A 16,904-nucleotide genomic window follows, 5' to 3' on the forward strand; every position below is an offset into this window, starting at 1 on the left:
AGCCCTCCTGCTAGAAAGGTTTTTGCACCCCAGCAAACTTCTGTCTGCCATCTGCCATCCTCCTGTGACACTTGTGTTGACTCAGAAAGAAGCAGAAATGGAGTGAAGAAAGAAGCAGAAATGGAGTGAAGACCATGGCCGTTACTGCCATCAGGTTCTGCTCCTCAGGAGCACGTGCATTTGACCTCCAGGAGCTAAACATGATGGTCACATCTTATTTTTAAGTTCAAGAAATGAATGTCATGTTTCGCTTACCCAGAGAGCTTGCTTGGCCCAGTGGCCAAGTTTGGGAGCAAAGTGTATTCTGCATTGTGAAGTTGATCTTTCCGACAGAGACCAGCGGGCAACAGCATGTCTTACTCAGGAGGATTTTGAACACCTACTTTGGATTGCTCGCTGAATAGGTCACTCACGCTTATTTCATTATTGCAGAAGATAGGGTCAAGTTTATGATCCCCTATTTTTATTTTCAAGAGACCAGTTCCCCAGCTCCTCCCTCTGAGTTCCAATAGAGATATATCATGTCTACTATCAGCACTGTGCCTCTGTTTACCCAAAGGAAAATAGCCCTCTCTTGCCTCCTTCCTCCCCCAAAGATTGCCACCACTGCCCCCAGTTAGTTTTAAATGAAAATGCGATTAGAACTGTAATTATTTGGGCCCTGTGAAACCTAGGTTTCCTTTTTCTTGAGTGTCTTATAAAAACTTTGGGGGCAAGAGCGCATCCCTGCTGACTGTACGCTCTGGGCAAGGAAGGTACCGGGACGCCCCGGCATCTGTCTGACTCCACGTGCTTTGTGCCTATGAGTCCTTCCTTAACAGGGCGGAGATGGACGATGCTGATCCTCCTATGGCTTTTAAGAATTACACTAATTTATTTGGTTGTTTTAATGGCAAACAGCTGCCAGATCCCTGCCGAGAGCAAAGACTTTGGTCTCCTGGGTGGCAAAGCTTGTCTCAAAAGGAGTGTTTGAAAGTTCTTAAATATGGTGGAGAAAGAAGAAAAGAAGAAAGCAAACAACTGTGTGTTCTTCACTGTCACTGCTTTTTACAATGATGTCTCTCCTGCTTCTCGGTGGGGGGAAACGCAGGAGCACACAAAGCACCAGCTTTTACAGCTGTGGGGCTCTAGTTAGGCTTCTTGTTCACACAGTTTCCTGAGTGGTGAGCGAGTTTCTGGAACTTTGGAGGCTCCATCCTTGGGTTTTCAGGAAGAAATCTTGCTTCAGAGTCACTTTAGGCTCCAAAGGGACATGGAAAACCAACAAACTTTGCATGGAGTGTTTTGGCGGTGCTCAGTGTAATGGGAACCAGGTCCCACTGCCTCCTCGGGGGTGCCTGAGAGAGACCTGCTTACCGGAGCCGGTAGAGTGCTTATTAACTTGGTGCTATAGAGTGCTTATTAATTCAGTGATGTTTGTTCACGATTCCAAAGTTTTTTTTCTTTAATTAGGAAATCTTTGACATTAAGGCTCTGCATTTGCTACACATACACTTAGCTCAGATAGAAACTAAACCCAAAGCAGGGGTTGGGTTTCAATCACAACGTTTGACAGGATAGAAGAGATTAATTTGTTTATAATATATGAGTCAAGGAATCCATTTTCATCATGGTAAAAGTTCACATGCTGGAAAAAAAACAGAGCACTTACGTTCTGCATTCAATACTCTGTACTTCTTTGTTTTTAAAATTAGACTAAGTTTGTATTGAAAAATGCTTCTGAAATTGTTGCTATAGTTACCCTGACAGATTGCTTAGAGTATAATTATCATATGAAGGTGATGCATTTTTCTGGGTAGTGTTCAATAATTTTTAAAAGGTAAATTACAGTGTCCAACAAATTGGATTACACCAAAGTGCAAAATTGGGAACTGTATAGTCTATGCTCACTGTCATCTGTTTGCAGATTTATGCAGAGAAAGTTAATTTACTTCTAAAAAGAGCACGTAGGATAGTTTCATGTTGTTTTTACTGTCCTGGGTACTGTTGTTGGCTACACAGGCATTTTACATATGTTCTCAGAAGACTGAGACATAAATCTTGTTGAAAATGGCTGGATTTTATTGTTCTGCTTGATCCCCTGCAGATCTGCACTGCATATAGTGCAGTCTCTGTGGTAATCCACCCAAAAGGACAGCGTTGTAAAGTAAATTCAACAGGTGATGTTGAAGCTTGTTAAATATATCGTTTCTTTCTTCGATGAATTTTTCTGGTACTGGCTACCCCTTAAATTAATTTCTGACAAGAAACAAAAGGGAAAAAATTAAAATAAGCTGGCCTATACCTAGACACACCTTTTATTTTCAGTGGACCAGCTCCAAATTTGTTTTAATTTAGAACTTAAGCCAGACAGAACAAAGCAAATGAGGTCTTGGTCTGGAGGAAACTACTATGTAATAAGTAATTTATTATAATGTAGTGGTGTTGAAACAATGAATCTTTGGCTCTGAGTTTTACAAAGTATTTTGAAGCCAGGCAACTTCAAAGAAAAGTTAAAGAGTTTACCCGGGCATGCCCTATCAATAGGATGAGCCCAACAGTGGGCTGAAGAAAGCATTTTCCCTTGTTTCCTCCCCTCCCTTCTTTTTCTGTCCAAGACTAAGGGTTGTTTGACAAGAACAAAGGTGAGCCCACTTGGTATCTCATCTCTGAATTTGTACATAAATCAGCTGCTTATAACAAGGTGGTGATGTTTGGAAAACATAAAATCTTTTCACCTCTTGGGGCTGAAAAACCCACGACTTCCAAAGATTTTCCTGGGGATGAGTATCTTCAATTTCTGAAAGGCCACTGACTCACTAATCCGGCGTCTGTCCATCTCTCACTCATTTGCCTGCACGGGGCTCCTGTGGAATTGGCTAGCCTGGAGTTCACGTAGAATGATGGGGAGTCGACAATGAAACAATTTTATTTTATGTTGCCTTTTTATGTACATCCCATTACTGCAATAGGTAATTCAATTACCGATATGTATGATCTATCACCAGGAGAGCGATGCTATCGGACGCCAGCTCTCCTGGAGAAATAGGACTGTATTTGCTGAGATGTGTGAAATTAAATAAGATCTAGGCAAGTGACAATCAGGACTGAGCAAGGACAAATGGCTCATGGGAAATAACCCCTCTCCAGCGGTGCAAATTCACCCAACATTTGGTATCCGGGCGGGATGGACTGAGGCAAAAACAAAACCAAAAAGAAACAACAACAACAAAAGAGTCAGTCAAAGAATCCCTCTCCTGAGCACTTTCCCGTGAGTTAGCCGTCAGCATACTATGTCTCGCGCTTTACTGAGATGTCTGTGAGAGATGTCAATACAACTTGATTCCAAGTTAAAGAGTGCACTGAGAATTTCCGTTCTGTAAAAGACATGTCAGCAGGAAGCAGAGAGGGGGCCCGGTTCTGCGGGGGTCTCCAGCGCTGCCCCAGCCAGCCCTGGCCAGCCCCCAGGGAGCCAGCAGCGTGGCGGAGCATGGGAGATGGCTACTTGTGGTTGGGCATCCTGCAACCCAGTGGGTTTCTGCAGCACAGCTGGCTTCTGCGATGCCTTTTATAGGAGTGAGATTTAGCTCTGCTGTAAAAGTTTACCGGTTGTAAAGCTGAGAACATTGTTTGTGATGGGCATAAAGCAGCGTTTGCCGCTCTGGGTGTTGAACCCCCCTGTCCGGCAGATAGTGTAATGAAGCCACTGTGCTTGCCAGTTGGCATAGTCACACGGAATAAGGATTTGCTTCGGAAATGGCATTGAACTTGGTTTGTTTCTTTCTTTTTGTTTGTTTGTTTGTTTTTGTTTTTTGGACCTCCTAAGTGGTGCCCAGAAGGCCCTTGTGCCCTTTCCAGTGATGCTTGGCCAACTGGGCAGGAGTCTGATTGATGCCAGGGCACAGGGCTGCTTGAGCCCTGGGTGCCCGGAGGCACCGGGGCCAGCCTAGCAGTGCTCATTGGCCTCCAGGATCATGTGTGGCCATGCTTGGGTGCTGTAAATTGGACTGGGGTCAGCTATGGGGCCAGGGGGTTTACAGAGTTGGGGACCCAGGGGGCTTCTGTGTACACTCAGTGTGTGTGTCTGCAGTGGGACATGTGGGGCTCCTGTGTACACTCAGTGTGTGCATCTGCAATGGGGACACTGGGGCTCGTATGTACACTCAATGTGTCTGCAGTGGGGATATATGGGGCTCCTTGCACGCACAGTGTGTGCGTGTGGTGTTGGCGCTTCTCAGTCTGTTTGCATAAGGACTTGGTAGGGGGTCTCCATGTCCCCATGGGGACACAGAGGAGAATCTTCTTCCAGTTTTCTGTGCCTGTGGGTGGTGGGGGCACCCACGTGATTCTGGCTCAGGACCCGAATGTCTGAGGTCTTCTGCTGCAGATTTCTCTGGAGGGCACCTCTCTACCCCCGACCTCCCAGCAATGGGCCTCTAGCCAGTAAGAAAGGAATCTGGAGGACAGGCTTTTTCATGATCATCTCCCATGTCCTGTGCCTGGTGTCTGTCCTGAGTTATTGGAACCGTAAGTGACTTTCTAGAGTGTGTACGGGGCGTGGTATAGGCCAGAGCTGTGGCTTCAACAACACTTTGGGGTATCCAAGGAGGTGAAGCATGTGTGCTTCGTCTGGAGACCCATGCTTGGGGTGCCCCAATGCTGACTGCTGAGCACAGTTCTGCCACCTTTGCCAGCCAGTGACCCTGCATTTCATGGAACCTGACACAATCACAGAATGTGCCAAAAATTTGTCACCTCTGGGCGAAAGAGAGAGTAAAGCAGGTAGGGTGCTTGCCTTGCACGCAGCACCCCAGGTGGTCCCCTGAGCACCTCCAGGAGTGATCCAGGAGTAGACCTTTTTTGGATCTGGCCCAAAAAGAAAAAAAAAAGTCACTACTTGCTTTGTGAATCAATGGCTGATTGTCTCGGAAATGAGCATGGAAGCCCTTCCTGGCATTGCAGGGGTGTGTATGTATAGGTGTGGGGATGGGGGTGGGGGCTCAGGGGTGTCCCCCTCCCCCCACCCCGGCACACATTCCCACCAACCAGATTGTATCCTCGGGACATCTTTTCACACATTGCCGACCTTTTAGAAATCTGAGAATATTTTAGAAATATGGCCAGCTTTCTTATTTTATGGCTGAGATTAGGCCAATAACTCTTGCCACTTAGTTGGATTTATAGATTTAATAAGCTGAAGCAGATGAGTGGCTAAAGAGGAATGTGGCGAGCCACGCCGTGCGACCAGCCGGTCGTAAAGCAAATGGGCTCCTGGTCTACGCGTCCGTCTATGAGGCTGGAGACATCCTGCTCTGGGAGGATGCGGGTCGCCATGAAGATCACTTGTCATGAGTCATAGTATGAATGTCTCGACACTGAGCCCCTGAGACAGAGGGTGGGCGGGTGGGATGTAGGGGATGAGGGACATAGCCTGGAACAGGTTCATGGAGGTGGCCTCAGCCTCTGCTCGTTTGCTGTGCTCTGAGGATAAGCATGTGTGTGTGTGTGTGTGTGTGTGTGTGTGTGTGTGTGTGTGTGTGATTCACAGTTACAAACTTTCATGTTCGGGTTTCAGTCACACCCACCCCACCACCAGTGTACATTTCCCACTACCAGTGTCCCCAGTTTCCCTCTGGCCATCAAGATATCCCCACCCTACCCCACCTGCCCACCATTGTCTGCCTCTATGGCAGGCACTTTCCTTCCTCTCGCTCTCTCCTTTTGGGCATCATGGTTTGCAATACAGATACTGAGGGGGCATCACATCTGGTCTTTACCTGCTTTAAGCACACATCTCCCATCCCGCAGCATCCCTCCAAACATCATTGTCATAGAGGTCCCTTCTTTATGGCAGGTAACTGAGGTCTCAATACAAGTGTCAGCCGGAAGGAAGCAGAATCTGGGGCAGCATTTCCAAAGTCAGAGTGCCACCAGCCAGCCCCAGGACCGGACAGAGCCTGTGGTGTTGAATTGTCTTCTGACACAACCCTGGGTGCAGGTGCTGCTGGCTGCACTGGTGGAGTACCCTGTGTGCACAGGGAGCACCCTGTGTGCATGGGGAGCCCCCTATGTACATGGGGGAGCTGCCCTGTGTGCGCATGGGAGCACCCTTTGTGCATGGGAAAGCCCCCTGTGTGCATGGAGGAGCCGCCCTGTGTGCATGAGGGAGCCCCCTGTGTACATGGGGAGCACCCCGTGTGCATGGGGGAGCAGTCCTGTGTACTTGTTGAGACTTGCGTGGGGTAGAGCCAAGCTCCATGGTGAAAAGCACGCCTCTAGGTTGTGTCCAGATGAGACCCACAGCTGCTCATTCAGCCAATTAAACCCAGGCACCCAGCCAGCTCCGATGGCTCTGCACCTCCACTTCCAGGGGCTGGCCGGAGCGTCAGTCCTTGGCCTCCACCCGCTCCAGGGTGATTTAACCGTCCCTGGGGGCGGGGTGCCGTGACAGCACTCTTGACTTTGGTGCAGACAGTCTGCATTCCCTGGTGCTGCTGCTCTCTCTGGCTGGGGTGGGGCCGATGCCATGGCCCTGTCCATCTTTCTTTCCTCCGAGGACTTGGGGGTAGCTAGCTGGCAGGCTCCTTCTCTCCGCCAGGCCCTGGTAGCCAGAGCCCCAGGACTCACTCAGGTCAGCCTCTGGTGCGCTTGTTTTCTCTCTCAGCTGCTCTGCTGGGAGGAACTGCGGGTGCAAACACAGCCCACAGTGCTCTGTGCCCACTCTGCCGGCAGCCCTCTGGGCTCTGTCCACCGTCACTTCCACCTGTTGAATGCATCACAGTCCTTGCTGCCTCCTGCCTGGGAAGCCTCAAGGCCCTCTTGGGCACTTGGCTGTCCTCTTGCGGTCACTTCCTGTGGGCATATTTACCTTGGCATGGCTGGACCGTGCTGTAGCACCCCCTGGCAGGGACCTGCTTGAGCCTGTCTCCATTTGGAGCTCGTACAACTTCCCAGTAGTAAGAGAGAATCGTCACCTTGCCCTGTGATGTCTCAGGATGGCCTTTTATTTGGGTTTTTATGCTTTGGGGCCTCCCCGCAGTGCGTAGGAGGCTGGAGGGTGATTCAGTGTAAGGGCCTGGGCTATGGTGTGCATGCAGGGGGTCACCCACATCTCTTGGAGTGCCCGGGGCTCCAGGGAGCGTGGGTTCTGGGTGGAAAGCAGTGTCCCTTGCACTGTCTCTCGGGAAGCCTTTTAAACAAGGTCTTCCATCCTCGTCGTTGTTTGAATATTGTGGACAGAGAATGCAGTAGACATAGCCGGGCCTGGAGAGCTAGTCCCGGGCTTTTGGCACTTGCCTTGCCTGTAACCAGCCCTGCATAGAGTCCTTTGAATGTAGAGCTTGGATTGGGCCACAGCCATGGAACAGCGGGGAGGGCATTTGCCTTGCATGTGGCCAACCTGGGTTCCATCCTCGGCATCCCGTGTGGCCCCCTGAGCACTGGCAGGAGTGATTCCTAGTACAGAGCCAGGAGTAAGCCCTGTCTGCCAGGTGTGTTCCCTCCCAACCAGCAAACATTACAGTGGGCAGAGCTGGAAATTCCCCAAACTACATTTTTGTTGACCTCTTCCCAAGGTCATTGCTGGCTGTCTCGTCCTGAATTCCCTCTTCCCAAATTTGCAACCTGAGACATGAATTGTGTGGAATTTATAAAATGGCCAGGTTTTTCTATTTCCAATCCTATATTATTACTCACCCGTGATGACTGGTTAGGAGTTATTCATGAGATAGCATTAATAATTCTTTCTGCTTATTAGAGAGCAACGGAGTGGGTGGCAGTTTTTTTAATGTCACTTTTGATGGCTTTAATTGGTCAATAAAGTACTGTTTAGGTGGTAATTTTTGTGGTTTTGTTTGTTTGCTTTCCTTTTCAATGAGCTAATTGATGTTCTCCAGATTTCAAAGATAACAAGTTAGGCATTTTATTCAACAGATTGACTGATTACATGATTAGAGAAATAACCAGGCTGGCAGGACAGATACTCAGTTTTGAAACCCAAGGATTAAGAAAATGATGCAATTTTCTCCCGTTTCACGATCTCCTCTGGCGTAATTGTTGATTTGTATTGAATCTGATGGCTTGAGTTGGTCATAATTAAAGCAACACAGAGCATTACTGCACTATTAGGATGACAGTGTCCTAAGTGGAGAAAATGCATGAGACCATTATTTTGGATGATTTTCACTTTTTCCCCAAGCATTTCCTCTTTTGGAAAGCATCCAGCTATTAGCATCATATATTGACTTTGGATGTTGGTGGTGCGCGGGTCCCCTCTGGAGGAGTCCGGCAGGAGTCTTGCATGCTGACCGCTCAGGGCCACCTTGCTGGCCATCTCTGCACCTCCTCCTGCCTCCTTGTTCTGAGGTAGACCATGGTAAGGCCTTGGCAGCCTGTCACGGAGGACGACTTCATTAGTGTCTCAACTTGGAGCTAAAGGTGGTGGTTCTGTGTATTTAAGTTTTGTCCTTCTGGGCTGTTCCTGGGAAAGGCAGAGTGTGCTTCATACTTTAGAGAGTAGCTTGGGTGCTCAGAGCCGAAGCTGGGAACCAAGAGATGGTAACCCGGCGTCTGGGAAAAAGGAGGAAGCTGGGCAGCTCCTCTGGCACCCTTCTATGACCCTCTGCCATCAGAGGGATTCTCCTTCTACTTCCTCTCTCTATGCTGGCCATCTTTTCTTTCCCTTTTTTTTTGTTTTTGTTTTTGTTTGGCATCACTCCTGGTGATGCTTAGAGGTTACTCCTGGCTCTGCACCCAGGAATTACTACTGCCAGGTTCAGGGGGCCACAGGATGCCCAGGGGGACAGAACCCGGCTGGGTGTGTGCCAGACAAACACCTTCCGCTGTACCACTCTCTAGCTGCGCACGGCACTTGGCACTTACACAAATGCCTTTTCTTTGTGTTTCTCCTTCCCCTGAATGTTTTGGACCAAGGTGAGTGCTAAGTAGCTTCTTCTTCTTCTTTTTTTTTGGGGGGGGCGGGGTGGTCATACCCAGCAATGCTCAGGGGTTACTCCTGGTTCTGCACTCAGGAATTACTCCTGGCAGTGCTTGGGGGACCATATTAGATGCTGAGGATTGAACCTGGGTCAGCTGCGTGGAAGGCAAATGCCCTCCCTGCTATGGTATCGCTTTGGCCCACTAAATAGCTTCTCACTACCCTTTGTTTGTGCTGAGGCCTCCGCTGGGCGGAGGGAGGGAGTGGACTGGGTGCTCTGACCCAGCACTGAGTTCCTTCTCGTGTTCCTTTGCCCTGAGTCTGCTCCTCCAGACAGTTCTATGGGCAGGAATGCCCTTCCAGGCTGTTTCCTGGCACCCCGACCTTCGTTGCATCCCTTTTTTTTTTCCCTTTATTGTATTTTATTTTTTTTTAAAGTTGTAGATTTACAATTTTTTGTGCTTTGGTTTCAATTATACAATGATCAGATACCCATCCCTCCACCAGTGCCCATTTTCCACCACCATGGATAATATCCCTCCCACCCCCATCCCCCCATCCCCCCTGTCTCTGTGGCAGGGCAATCCCCTGTGTTCTCTCTCTCCTTTTGGGTGTTGTGGTCTGCAAAAGAGGCATTGAGTGGCAAACATGTTCAGTCCATAGTCTACTTTCGACATGCATCTCCCCTCCTGGGAGGATCCTCCAAACATCCTTTATTTGGTGCTCCCTTCTCTATCTGAACTGCCCTTTCGTTGCATCCCTTTGAGGAATGTGCATCGACGTTCCGGAGAACTCTCTGGGGCCAGCGACCAGCGCCTGCCTGGTGCCCAGGGTGTTGGCGTGTTAGAAAAGCAGGAGGATTTCTCAGGGCGGTGCCTCCCAGTTGCCCACTGGTGCTGATGCCCAGTACCTGGCCCAGCCTCGCGCAGGGCTGAGCCAGTGCTCAGGCCACCAGAGAACAGATCTCTTGGTCAGGACCCTCGCAGCTCCTGGAGGAGGAAGGGAAGCACATGTGTGCAGGGTGCCAGACCCGTTGAAGCGCCAAGTGTCATGGGCAGGTGAAGTAGATGCTCTGAGGCCCTTGTCCAGTGCCCAGGTCTCTCTTTCACTAGGCACGCCATCACTCGTCCTGTTCCACAGCGTGAGTTCCTGGTTCCACCCCAGGCAGTGTCCATTGGCCTGCTCTGCCTATGCTGATCTCGGCCCAGCATCTGGCCTCTGGCTGGGAGCTCTGTGTCTGGGACCCACCACCGAGGAACTATCTGGACCCACCTGCCCTTGGGCATGTGGCTGCCGTGACTGGCAACTCTCTCTCCCTTCAGCTTTTCTTCTTTCTGCGGCCACAGGTGGGTGAGTCCCGCCGTTCTGCGTCTGCTCAGGGTGTTTCTGGCAAGGCATTCACCCCATTAGCTATTTTGTTGATTTTGTTGTTGTTGTTTTGTTTCCTGGGTCACACTGTGTTCAGGGCTTCTATTTCTGCACTCAGGAATCACTCCTGACAGTGCCCCGGGGACCATATGGGGTGCCAGGAATGGAACCTGGGTCAGCCGTGTGCCAGACAATCGCCCTCCCCACTGTCCCATCTCTCCAGCCCTTTCTTTATCTCTTGTGACGGGCCCTTTTCAGCGTGTGAGGTTTAAAATACCAGTGAAATGAACCAGGCCACCTGGAGCTCCTTCTCCATCCTGCATACCCTCTGAGTTGAAAGTATTTCTAACACCCCCTTTCGTTCCTATTCCCTTTTCTTTATTTTTCTTTTGCAGATCCCATCTTGTTCTCTTTCTCTCTCACTTGATAATCTTTAGAGAAAGTCATCGTTTTCTTCTGTGAATGCTACTTGGAGGTCAGTTGTGCAGGGGTGAGGGGAAGGGAATGGAGACACAGGGTGCTGGTGGCTGCTCAGCCCGGGGTCAAGTTCTGCAAGTTCAGGCAGCAGAGTTTGGGTGTTTTGGCAGTTGAGGCTTCCAAGCAGACTCCAGAATCAGGCCCGGAGCCAAGCAGGCATTCTGTCTGCCAGCAGCGACGGAATTCCTAGGTTCTCTCACCAGCTTGTGAAAAGAAGTCATTCAGGAAACTGCAAGCTGACAAGGATGAATCGCAAAGATGCATTCACTCGAAAGCTTGCGTGTGCAAATGTTCACTTTCCCCCTGTCTCCTGTCCGAGGGAAAGCCCATGAAGGAGTGCAGTGAAGCCCAGCACGGGGCTTAGGGACACATTCCAGATGCGGGCAGCCAGACGGCGCCTGGACACACCATCTTCACGCGCCTCTGTCCACGAAGCTCTGCAGTGAGGTCCCTGGAACGTGACGGAGTGAACACAGTTGGGAGGCCCGGAGCAGAGATGTCTGTCATTGCAACACCTTCAGGCCGTGCTTCCGAGCCTGTCTACTAATGCCTACGGTATTTACTGAGGCAGGCTCCGGGGGAGGAATGCATTGGATTGGGCCAAGGCTGGAGGTAGGAGAGCTTTGGGGAGAAAAGGCTGCGTCCACACTCGGGGCTTGGGACAGACAATCAGGGTCTTTCCCACTCTCCACCCAAAGAGGAAACTTTCTTATTCAACGGACATTGAAGCAGGAAAGGTTACCCCTCCAGCTTCATTCAGAAGTCTATTTGGGTCCTTCATTTTGTCTGATGTCGAGGCTTCAGAGTGAGTTTGGGCAAGAGAAGGGAGACGTCTTTCACTTGAGCTTTGCCACTCTGGGGTCCTTGATAATCTTCCGAGAACATCGTAGCTTCCTTCCAGGGGCCAGCAGGCTCCTTCCTCTTGAGCCTAGAAACCATCCTTGTTCTCTGTAGGAGAGTTTGGTGAGGGAGAAGCCCAGGGGACTCAGGTCCTGTTTCCTAGGTCTCCAGCGACTGTCCTCTCCTGGGTCACCTCAGGTCCTTTCCCTGCCCCAGGACAGGTGGCTCCATCTGCAAGTTGCTTGGCAGTTCATGCCAAGAATCAGGAGAGAGAGGCCAGGCCCGCCGGCGGTCACAGTCACCCAAGGGACTTCCAGGAGTGTGTTTCTAGTAGGGTCCGTGTTCCGTGTCACCACATCTCCCTGGCTTTCTTCTTTCCCTTTCTGTGCAGACAGCAACTGTTCCTGTCTCCCTGGAGTTTCATGGGCAAAGAGCCTGCCCACAGAGCACAGGGATGAGTTCTGACCAACCGGGCACAGGGGCCTCTGGGCGGAGCACTGGGCATCCTGCCCCCTTACGAATCTGAATCCAGTGTCTGTGATTAATTGTGCATGAACTTTATTGGCGTTTTGTATTTACTGCTAAGGACCTTTCAGTGGCTTTTATTTATTTTTTAATTAACATTATCTGTTCCCTGAAGTACAGGCTTTGTGGCCCAGATCTCTGCCCTGAGGTGTTGGCCATGAGCTAAGGGGGGGGGGGGGGGCGCGGGGAGAAGGCTGTGAGCTGGGGGAGTTTGACAAAATGGTTATTAAGTGGCCTGAACAAAGGGCGCAATTAGTGAGTGGTGAGGGTGGGAGCTGATGGGGGAGCCCCAGGCCAAGCACCCTCTGAGGGTTCTCTTTTAATTGCTCTTTGGGGTTTACATGGATTGTCTGCAGGGTTTAATTAAGCCCACTGGGAAACTGATGGGAATCATTCCAAAGCCTGTTGGGACCGGAAGGTATCAATGCCTCTGCAGGTCAGGGGTCTCTTTACACCCCCCCTCCCCAACACTGGGATGGACACAGAGACAGCTTGGTCCCATAGTGTTCCACATTACATGTTTGATAACTCCCTGGTGACGGATCCCCTCGGCACACTCTGGGCCAGCTGGCTCTCGTGGCTCTCCTAAAAGACCTTTGTGGATAACTTTGAGGAGTTTAGTGTTAAGAATTTTTTTGGGGGGGGGGTCACACCAGCAGTGCACAGGGCTTACTCCTAGCTCTGTACTCAGGAGTTACTTCAGGGGATCATATGGTATGCTTGGGATCGAACCCGGGTTGGCTGTGTGCAAGGCAAATACCCTACCTGTTATGCTATTGCTCCAGCCCCTGGTGATAGACTTTTAAGAAGAGGCCACATGTAAAGGCATAATTAGGGGGCATCGACGAAGCTTGTAGAATCTCCCTTTTGGAAATGACCGTGCTTTTCTTTTTCTTCTTTGGTTTTTTAATTTTTAAAAATTTTTTTGGTGAGGGGCACATCCGATGGTGCACAGGGCTTACTCCTGGCTCTGTGCTCAGGGATCACTTCTGGCAGGCCTCTGGGGACCATCTGGGATGCCCGGGGTCAAACCTGAGTGGTCTGCATGCCAGGAGAGTGCTTTCCCCGCTGTACTCTTGCTGCTTTTCTGAGCAATTGGGAGGCTGTTAGCTGTTTCCTACCCCTGTCTTAGCTTCCAAATGATTCCTTTGGAGTCATTTAATTAAATGCCCAGCATTTAAATGGAGGGAGATCCTGGGACTTTTCTGGAAGAAGTATCAGTTGCCCTGGATTGAGCTGCAGAAATGTATCTTGACTTTTTTGGACTTCATGAGGTGATATTCAGTGTCACATTTGCAGTCTTCTGAAAATGACTCAACTCCTTGTCCTCAGGTGTTAAGTCCATTTTAAAAATCCACAGGACAGCCTCACAGACACCCCCCGCCCCCTCCTGGAGACCTTCCCCCTTTCCCGAGTTCCAGAGGAGCGAGGCTGTCTGACCCCCAGACTTGTTGCTCCTGGTGTCACAGTGAGGCTGAAGTGGCCAAGAGACGGCTGGGCTATTTTTAACGAGTTCAGAAGTATCGTGTGGTGGCTCATTTCCAGTGACCCAAAATTAGTCCTGGGATCTTGGACGGTAGTGGCGAGGGCTCCAGCAGCCTTTGAATTGTCAGCCTAAATCTCCCGTGATAAACAGTCTATCATTCTTCCCAGAAACAAGAGGACAGTCTCCCATGTCGCACCGGCAGGTGTGGGGCCTCTGGAGGCTAGCCTGGCGCTGCTTACACAGCTTACATGGTGCAGGTGGACTGGCGTGATGGGGACGGTTGAGCAGCAGGGACACTATTGTTTATTGTCTTGGTAAGGGCAGAGAGAAAGCAGCTAAGATTTTTTTTCTCTACTGTTCGGTTTACATGGGGGGAAAAATGTGTCAAAAGCTTAAGGCAGGCGGGAATCGTTTGTGGGTGGAGAAAATATGGGGAATTGGAGTGAAACCTCTGAAAATTCCCTCCTTGTTGCTCCACCCCAGGGAGAAACGACCTTTCTCCTTGCAGACACTCGTGTTTGTAGTTACGTGTCCCCAGGACCAGAGGAAACACATGGCTGTTAGTTCTCAGCTGGGCTGGTGCTTGTCCTCTCTCCTGCTCATTGATCGCCAACTTCCCCTAAGAATTTTTGTTTTTCTATTTGTTTGTGGAGTAATCCACAGCTTTCACATAGTTGGACTAATTTTTAATCGCTTGGTTCTGGCAAGCCCTTTGGGTTGAATAGTCGTGTTCCCTTTGTCCGCTGTTGTCTGCCTTCTAATGAGGTGAGGTGAGCCCTTGCACGCAGATTTTGCAAGACACGGCTGATCGCCTGGCCTTCCCTTTCTCTGGAGCCCCTGAGAGAGGCCGCGTTCTCTGATGCTCCCCTGTGAGGCCTGGCTGGGAACATGGGCCTTTGCTTTTACTGTTGTTCGGCTTCGAGAGAAGCAGGAGGGTGAAGCATTAGCCACAGAGTGGCCAGCGGATTGCCCCCTGGCCCAGGCCCTACTTTTTTGGGGGACTCTGGTCCATTCCATAAGATGCCCTTTGTCCTGGCACAGAACCAGGCTTGCCCTGGCATTTCTTATTTTGTTTTGGGGCCACAGCAGGGGATGCTCGGGGCTCTGTGCTCAGGTATCACTCCTGGTGGGGCTCAGGGGACCATCCGGGGGTGCCAATTATTGAACAGCACCTGACCTGCTGTTTTCATCTCTCTGGCCTTGCTCCAGTGTTTCCCAGGAACACGAACCAGTGCTCCGGCGACCACCCCGGAGGGTTTCCTCAGACCCAGGTGAGCTTGGTAGGGCCACAGGTAGAAGGAGAGTCGGGCTTGGGAACTTTGGGTGCCTTCCGTGATTACGGGAGCTGCAGGTAGAGTCTGAAAGGTGTGTGCTAGGTCCAAGCATGGAATGTCCAGGACAGGCCCCTAGGATTTTGTCTGTGCCAGCAGGCTGAGCCTCAAACCAGACCTGAATTCCGAATTCCTAAGGAAAAGAGCCTTCAGCTCCGGGAAGGGAACTCACAGTCCCCTGGGGCCTGTCCCGGCTCTCCTAGGTGAGCCCCGTGTCTCCGACCTCTCCTGGGTCTTGAGGTGTTTTTCGGGGTGCAAAATCCCAGTCACTGTTGCCATTGGTCTGTGTTCTCTGCTGTCCTGCATGGACTGTAATGAGGCTGCAAAGGGACCTCGCAGACAGTCCAGAGCATCACTAAGCTGCTTCCAATGCATCTCCAGCATCCTTCCTGCACCTCCAGCATCCTCTCTGCTTCTTCAGCATCCTTCCTGCACCCCAACATCCTTCTTGCACCCCCAGCATCCTTCCTGCACCTCCAGCATCCTCTCTGCTTCTTCAGCATCCTTCCTGCCCCTCCAGCATCCTTCCTGTACCTCTAGCATCCTTCCTGCCCCCTCCAGCATTCTTCCTGAACCTCCAGCAATCCCTCTGCCCTTCCAGCATCCTTCCTGCACCCTAGCATCCTTCCTGCCTGGCATCCGCACCGCTGGAGGCTGGTCTGAGCTTCTTTTGCCGAAGCATCGCAGCTGCTAGCAACTTTGGCTGAGGTGCTTGGGGAGCTGCTGGTGACAGCGCCTGCCTCTTCTCAGAGTCTCCTACTGGGGAAGATAGAGGCAGCCCCGCTGGCCTGAGCCCCGGGTCAGTGTGCAAATGCCAGCACCTCAGGGAGACACTTCAGTTCTCTAGTTGGCTGCACAGACTAATTTCTCGTGCCATAGGTGTCCGAGCCTGAAGAACGATCTACCGCCTTTTCATATCAGCCTTGTTTGGGGGCACGTTTTGGATATTTTGGAGATGAAGAGATATACGAAAGAGAGAGATGAAAGGGTGTTTGGGGGGGTTGGATGTGGGCAGGAGGTTACAGCTATGTTTGGTCAGGGGCCACACCCAGGAGTTCTCAGAGCTAAGTCCTGACTCTGTGCTCAGAAATTACTCCTGGCTGGTGATGCTCAGTGCTGGGGACTGAGGCAGGGCCAGCCACATGTGGGGCAGTGAAGCTTGGCCTGTGTTTATGTTTCAATGAGGTTAGAATCAACTGTTAGAATCAATAGTCACATGCTGTTGTGTGAGACTCTACACATTAAAAAACGGGAATGGGGCTGACTGGCAAGATAATCCAGTGAGTCAAGTGCTTATCTCGTGTGCCCAGATGTGGGTTTGATTTGCAGCAGCCCATATGGTCCCCTGAGCGCTGCCAGGAGTGACCTCTGAGCACCAAGCTAGGAGCAAGCCCTGAGCACCACTGGATAATGCTCCCAGTTCCCCGAGTCGACCAGCCCAACAAACAAATTCTAGGGTCAGGGCTGGAGCCATTGTGCAGCATCAGAAGGCCGTTGCCTTGCACCAACCTGGGTTTGAGCCCCAGCTCCCCTGCTATCAGGTCCCCTGAGGCCCCAGCCAGGGGTGAACCCTGAGTGTTGCCAGGTATAACCCCAATTATCCAGTATTTGGGGCTGGAGAGAGTACTGCGACAGGGCATTCGCCTTGCATGTGGCCGATTCAGGTTTGATCCCCAGGAGCCCATGAGTCTGCCAGGAGTGAGCCCTGAGCACCACTGGGCATGACCCCCCAAAAAAATCAAAAGAAAAAACCCCTAGGGATCTGTGTTCTGCTTGTTCCCTGTGTCCCCGTCCGAGCCCCTTTGCACACTTGACTCCATCTTCTCATGGGGCCCCAGGATGGCAGAGTCGCCTGTGTTGGGTTCTGAGGGTGGGCAGGGGGTACTGTCCATGCAGGGGCCACCTAGCTGCCTCCAGCCCTCTGCACCTCTGCTGCCTCCACTGAGGTCGCTCAGCTGAGCTG

This window comes from Sorex fumeus, unplaced genomic scaffold, assembly GCF_029834395.1.
Source record: "Sorex fumeus unplaced genomic scaffold, SorFum_2.1 ptg000264l, whole genome shotgun sequence".
Classification (NCBI taxonomy): domain Eukaryota; kingdom Metazoa; phylum Chordata; class Mammalia; order Eulipotyphla; family Soricidae; genus Sorex; species Sorex fumeus.